The sequence below is a fragment of the Phocoena phocoena genome, chromosome 13 (assembly GCF_963924675.1).
Source record: "Phocoena phocoena chromosome 13, mPhoPho1.1, whole genome shotgun sequence".
NCBI lineage: Eukaryota > Metazoa > Chordata > Mammalia > Artiodactyla > Phocoenidae > Phocoena > Phocoena phocoena.
The window spans coordinates 78,122,906-78,130,186 of NC_089231.1; positions in this window are offsets into that span (position 1 = coordinate 78,122,906).

The window sequence follows — 7,281 nt, forward strand, 5'->3', positions numbered from 1 at the left end:
TCAGGCTACATAAAATAAAGCACATAGGATTGCAAAGGAAACCAATTATACTATAATACAGACATCAGAATATGAAAACGCGAGTTTGTGAAACGGTACTATACGAGCTTCTTTATTATGCCTTAAGTATCAAGATCTAGATGCGGGCCTGTCTACTACTGCAATTTGTAAGTTGTGAGGAGCACAGACAATATTTTGATATCTTTGCAACAACTGTTAGTGACAGGAAAGTCTCTGTGATTTGCACGTGTGCTGAAGTCACAGGAACTGCTGATGCTACAGGGGTTTGTCACCTTCATTCCTCATAGGAGAAAATGCTGCCTTTCTACTAGAGGTTAGTGAAAGTAGAGATGTCATTTTTTTCCCCAGCTAAACTCATGGACCCCTGAATTGCACCCATGTACCTGCAAAGGCTCTGAGGATGCCAGGTTTCGAACCCGTGTTAATCCAGTGGCATTTCCACACACTGTGCTACTTTCCATAAGCGGCCAGGGCTACTGAGAACCTCAGTAACCAGGCTGGGAAGACGCCGCCTGGGGTCACTGTCCTATCTTGTCCTGTGATTGAGTGCACGCCTGTTCAGTTTTTCCATGTCATCCGAGAAGGTACGGTGATGACACGTGGCGATGAAGCAACAAATAAAGGCAGGAGGGCAGCGTGGTCAAGAGCATGACTGGGGGTGGGGCTGTCATAGGGGATCAGATTCACAATTGGATGTCCCCCACTCATTAGCTGTGTGTCCTTGGGTGGGCCAGTGACGGATCAGGACTCAGCTCTCTCACCTGTGCAGTGGGACTGAAACATACGCCCTGGTGGAGTGGCTGTGAGGACCCAATGAGACAAGCGATGGGGAGTTCTGGTAAAATGCTGGTGCGTGGAAAGCACGCAGTAAAAGACAACTGTTTGAGAGCCACATTGCACTTTCACTGTTTATCGAGTGCCTCTCTCCAAAGTCCACAGAGTTCAATGGATAGCATTTGAATCACAATGTTCCAGATTGCTGCTTCGCTCTGTCTCACCCAGGATCCCACTCTGGGAAGTGGAGGTTCACAGTTGGGAGAGGCTCCCCGTGGGAGGCTCAGAAAGTTTCTCTCTTCCTCCCAGCCCGGTCCAAGCTGATGAGTTTGGGGAGTGCATATCTAACCATTGGTTGCATGGCTTTTCTTTTCTTTTTTCTTTCTTTCTTTTTGTTAAAAAATTGTCCACCAAAGCTGAGTTGCCGAGTGAATCGTTAAGGGAGCAAATTCCAAGAGCATGAGCTTCTCTTGTTTCCCAGGACAGGTTTGGGCCAAGACAAACCTCAGTGATGCCAACAGCAGTTGCTTAAACAGTGGAGCTCAGAGCTGGCTTCCCGGCCTGGCTTGCGGGGCTCTGTTTGAACTTTCTCCTCTCTCCTTCCACCCAGTGATTAAAGGAACCACATGGAACTTTCTCCTTATGCCTCTTTCCCCTTCCTTCCCCATGCACCCCCGTGGAAAGGTTCCGCAAAGTCCCCATTTCTCAAAGATCCGGGAGCTGTGGCCTCTTGATTTATGTTCACTTGGCAATGTGAGGTTGCAATGGCCTGAGAAGCCTGAATAACTGGAAAAGGGAAATGGAGGAGGGTGGGGCTGATGGGAGGGTCTGATTGTGGCATGAGCTTGGCCCTCCCTCCAGCAGACCAGAGCCAAGGACCCTAGCACCAGTAACCAAAGGAAAATCAGACCAAGTGGCTGGAGTGTGAAAAAGAAGTCAAAGCTGTTCAAAGAAACAAACAACATCTGTCCTTTCTGGACGCTTGGTGATCCCTTGGTTTTTCACTTTCCACAGATCCTTCCTCCTGGCCATTTTGGGTTTCATGTGTAAACAGGGACAATCTTAATCCCTATCCCACTATAGGTGCTCCATAAATGCTATTTGAATTAAGTCCTCTTATAAAAGAAGAGGAAGTCGACCCTTTTTGGTTTGGTTCTGTTATGTATCTTGCCTGGGGCTGCAGTACATGAGTTCACATCTCCGTGAAAGCATGGCTTTCACCCGGCACGTAAGGTTCTGTTTCCTGAATTAGATCTTGTGTGACTTGAGGGCAGGAACTATTCTTTCCTTCTCTCCTTCCCTCCTTCCCTTCCACAAATATTTATTGAGCACCTACTATGTGCCATCATCATCTCCTCTCTACCCCAACTCTAACAATTAGCATGTCTGTCTCCTAATAGGTGCTTAATAAGTGTTGGATGGATGGATGGACAGATGAATGAATGAACAGATGGAGGTTTAGGTGGGACTCCAGAAAGTAAGCCAGGGTCTTTGGTTCTCCTAGAAAGTTGTACACATGGTTAACATCTCAGAATTGGGATCCCAGGCAGCAAAGAGGTGGGCTGGGACTGGAGCCGGGAATAAGGACCCCTAGTTGCCAGTCCCAACTTGGCCACCATCTTGCTGTGGATCTGGGAACAATTTATTTAACTCTTTGGGCTCAAGTTGTCATATCTGTAAAATGAAAACAATCTCAAGACTACTTTAGCGTTTCGCTATTCTCCAAAACACTTTACCTCCAAACCAATGAAATCAGATCCTTCCATAAAAGATTTATGAGACCACCAGATTCACTCCTAGCTCATTCATTTCTTTGACTATCTCTCCTTGGTCTGACTTGGAATTGCCCATGTCTTTTCTTGTTCAAGAATCTACAGTGGCTCCCAAGTGCCTGTCACATCCAGTATACTTTCCTTTCCTTGGCTTTCAAAAGATTCACAGTCTGTCCACAACCCACAAACCCACCGCATTTCTCAGCATTCAGCATTTGGAATCTCCCACTGCAGTTCGGCTGCTTCCTCCCTGACACTGATTTACCTCTGGGCCTTTACTTATGTCCCTTCCTGTTCCATTTATGACTTCTAAATCTTAGTGATTTCATAAAGCTTCCAGTAGAGTCAACCAAATTTGAATAGATCACCCCAAAATAAGAGCTTACCACAGGAAAGGGAAAAATGACCCATATCTCCATACCCAAAGACAAGCTCTGTGGACATCTGGGTTTATTTCCTTCTAGTCTTTTTTTCTTTTTAAATCTGAGCAGGGTTTTAGGGGATGAACCACATGATTTACTTATCAATCACCTATAGTTGGTTGGCTATGGAGGCTGTTTGTAATCTTTTGCCATAGTCTATGTGTTGTGAGAAACATCCTGTCACTAAGTCTTTACACGTCTTTAATTATTTCCTTGGGCTACATTCCTAACAGTAGAATCACTGGGATTAAAGGCTTTTTGAGGATGGTGGTGGGCGTGGGGGGGGGGAGGTGCATGGCAGGGGGTGGGGGAAGAGGAACCACGTTGAGATCCAAATCCCTCTGTGAGTCCAGGGAGCACACTGAATGAGAAATGGCCATCCCCATCTTTTCTTTGGGAACTGGCCAGTTTGACAGGCACCCTGGCACCCTTGCTTCCCTGCCTACTCATGTTCTGGCCCAACATCAAGCTTCTGAGACCTCGAGGAGGTTTTTTAAAGGCAATACGTTAAAGAGAAAACCGCCAGTGTACCTTTAGCTGGGACTGAGGATTCAGAGCTAAGTCTCTCCTGGGTCTCCCCCAACCCCCATCCTCGGTTGATGGAACTGTGCACTTGGACATGTGTGATTGACTGTGGTATTAAGGAAATATGTATGACACAATGTTTTTAAGCTTTTTCCAGCGATATTTATATCACACAAATGGCATGTTGGGTTTTTTTTCCCCTCTCAACCACCGAGAATGAATAAATCAGTTGTCTTAATCAAGCTAATGGAGAGGGCATGGGCTAGAAAGATGGGTGAGAGGCGGCTCTTTCCCTGAGCCTGTGGCTCCCGTATCAGGGGGGGCCCTGGCAAAGTCGCTTCACATCTCTGGGTCTCTGTTTCCCTGTCTTCAAGACGGGCATGGTGACATCCGAAGGCTGATGACTTCGCGGGATAAAGATCGTCTTCTAAGCATTTGGAATTCCTTGGAAGAGAGTAGCTGCATGAATTTTTAATCCTCTATTTTCAGCTCTTTGGACCTGCGTGTAGGAGCAGAGCTGTAAACACAGAGAACTCACCACTACAGTCTAGTTTATAAGGTTTTTGTCTCATACCATCCCATAGTTCTGACCTTAAGAATGACTCAGAATGTGGGGGAAATGCAGTGTGTTGTGGTGGCTGTTATTACTTAAAAATTAATGGCTTGGCAAACACAGGGATCACCCTGTCATGCCGAGGTCATGTTTACACCAAGCATATATATTTCAAGCTCCTAAACCTTCAGCAGCACTGAACGGCAAAATCAGCACAATTCCCACGCAAGACTCAGAATCCCGGGCCAGAATCACCATGGCTCTAAAGGGAGTTGTTAGCGAGTATGCATTCTGCAACCAGAACGTCATCAGCCTCCACATACCTTATGGATGGAGCAGGCTTTTCAGGTTCTAATTCATGGAGACCTACCAACTCCACGGAGAAGTGAAAAAAAGAAAAGAGAAATTCATAAGGATGCAGGACCCAAACTTGGATCTCATTCATTGTTCATCCATCCATCCATCCAACAAGTATTTATTGAGCACCAAGAATCTACCTGGGACTGTGCTAAGTGCTGGGGATACAGAGGATGGCAAAAGCAGAATTGTCTGTGCCTGGGGGGAGGTTGTAGTCAAGTCAAGAAGACAGATGTTAATCAGTAATCGCACAGGAAATGTAAATTCATAACCAAGTTGGGACCAATGAAAGGAAGGCTATGGCACTTAGATGCATCATCACTGGGAAATTTGATCTAGCTTTGGAGACAAGGGAAGGCAGAAGTCACTGTATATACAAGCTCCCTTTTAAGCAAAAGTGGTATATTTGAGGATGTGAAAGGCCAGAGAAGTAAAAGTGAGGGGAAGAGAACTAAAAGATGGAGCTAGGCACACCCATTGGGATGGCCATTAAAAAAAAAAAAGGAAAATAACAAATGTTGGCAAGGATGTGGAAAAATTGGAAGACTTGTACTCTGCTAGTGAGAATGTAAAATGGTGCAGTCACTGTGGAAAAGAGTTTTGGTGGTTACTCAACAAGTTAAACATAGAATTACCATATGACCCAGCAATTCCACTCTTAAGTATATACCCAAAAGAACTGAAAACAGATGTTCAAACAAAACCTGTACACAAGTATTCACAGAAGCACTATTCACAATAGCCAGAAGTTGGAAGCAACCCAAATGTTCATCAATGAATAAACAAAAGGTGGTCTATCCATACAGTGAAATATTATTCAACCATCAAAAGGAATGAAGTTGCTACAACATGGATGGACATTGAAAACGTTATGCTAAGTGAAAGAAGTTATAAAAGACCACACACTGTAGGATTTCATTTATATGAAATTTCCAGAGTAGGGAAACCCGTAGAGATAGAAAGAAGATTGGTGGTTGTCAGAGGCTGAGGGAGGGCAGAATACGAAGTGACCTCTAATGGGTAAGGGGTTTCTGTTTGGGTGATGAAAAAGTTCTGGACTAGATAGTAGTGATGGCTGCCTAACAGTGTGAATCTACTTAATGTCACTGAGTCGCACACTTTAAAATCATTAAAACAGCAAATTTTATGTTATGTGTATTTTATAATAATAATAAAATATGGAGCTAAGGAGGTAGGCTGAGCCAGCTGGTGAAAGACCTGGATGGCGTTTTAATGCTCAGATCAATGAACAGATCATCCTGACTGCAGGTGCAAAATGGATGGGAGTGGGCAACAGTGTTAGGATGGGGACCCCTGAGGAGGTGGGAGCATGGTCCAGGAGCAAGATGGCTTGGACCAGAGGGCACAGTGGTGGTGGAGAGAAGGGGGCAAATTTGAGTGATACGTAGCAGGAGGGCTTGGCCATTCCAAACAGACCCAACTCTTCTCCCTCACATACATGTGTGCACTTATCATTCATGGGGCTTGAAGGGAGAAAGTCTGTGTCCTCACAGGGAGTCTGGAAAGCATGCAGGAAGAAGACCCTTGGATTCAATTTTTTATTCTTTTTGCTGCCAGATCTTAAGCAAGTAACTTCATTTCTTTGTGTCTCCATTTCTTCCCCTGTGAAAATCGGGACCCTAAGATCCATTTCATAAATTGTTATGTGGAGATGGGAAGAAGTAAGCGTATTGAGAAAACGGCACCTGCCCTAGCTTTCTTCCGGGATTCTTGGGAGACCCAAAGGAGCTGTTAATCTTTCAAAGACCACATAGATCACCCAGGGAAGGCAGCCCACACCGCTGGGGCTGATGTCACAGCTTTCAGAAGGCAGGTCTCTTGAACAGATTTTCCAAAAGCGGCGACTTTATAATAATCTCCAAAGTAACAGATTACAGTTGTTAAAGCTAGGGTAAAAAGACAGAGGACTGTAGGAAGCAGTGGGAGATGAGAAGCAAAGTCGCCGATCACGTTACTGTCTTTCTTCTGTACTCACCCCGCCCACTCCAGCGCGGGCTCCGCCCCTGGCTAAGCCCCACCCAGTCTCCGCCCCCTATTTTAGCGCTGGCCACGCCCCCTCAGCTCCCAGCTCCCAGGGTTGGAGGCTCCCACCTGCGCTAAGCATTTGGTACCCGAGAGGGGATGAGAGGGCATTTGATGGGTGAGGATGGGAGGGCTAGAAATTGACAGGGTGAGAACTGGGGAGACGAATCCCTCCCTGTCCCCTGTCTTCACTCACTCCCTTGTTGAGGGCCTTGGCTTTTGCATAATGTAAGTACTTATATAATGCGTGCGCTGCCTCGAGAGCTCTGCATTTGTCTTTCTGTCCTTCATATGCCAATGTGCTTCCGCCTCGGGTCTAGGTTGAAGCTCCTGGAAGGGAGGGTGCTACCTAACAGGTCCTGTTCGACCCCAGCCCCGGGCCAAGGGCCGAGAGAGGCTGGGGCTGGGGCGGGGTTGGGGGACGAGGGGGGAGGAGTGAGAGCCCCACATGACAGGCTTCTGGAACCAGATCCGGTGCCAACTTGGATTCTGTTTTTTCCTTCAATAAAAAGAACTTTTCACTTCTTTTTTCAAAAACGCTTTAAATTTTTTTATTAAAAAAAAAACGGGTTCCCATCCATCTGATTGGAGGCATCACAGAGCAAAAGGCGAAGCTGAGTCCCGCACACACTCGCGCCACACACACACACACACACACCCTCCCAAGGTCTTCCCGAACACACACACACACACACGCGCGCGCACCCTCCCGAGGTTTTCCCGCACACACACACACACACACACACGCACCCTCCCGAGGTTTTCCCGAACACACACACACACACACACACACGCACCCTCCCGAGGTTTTCCC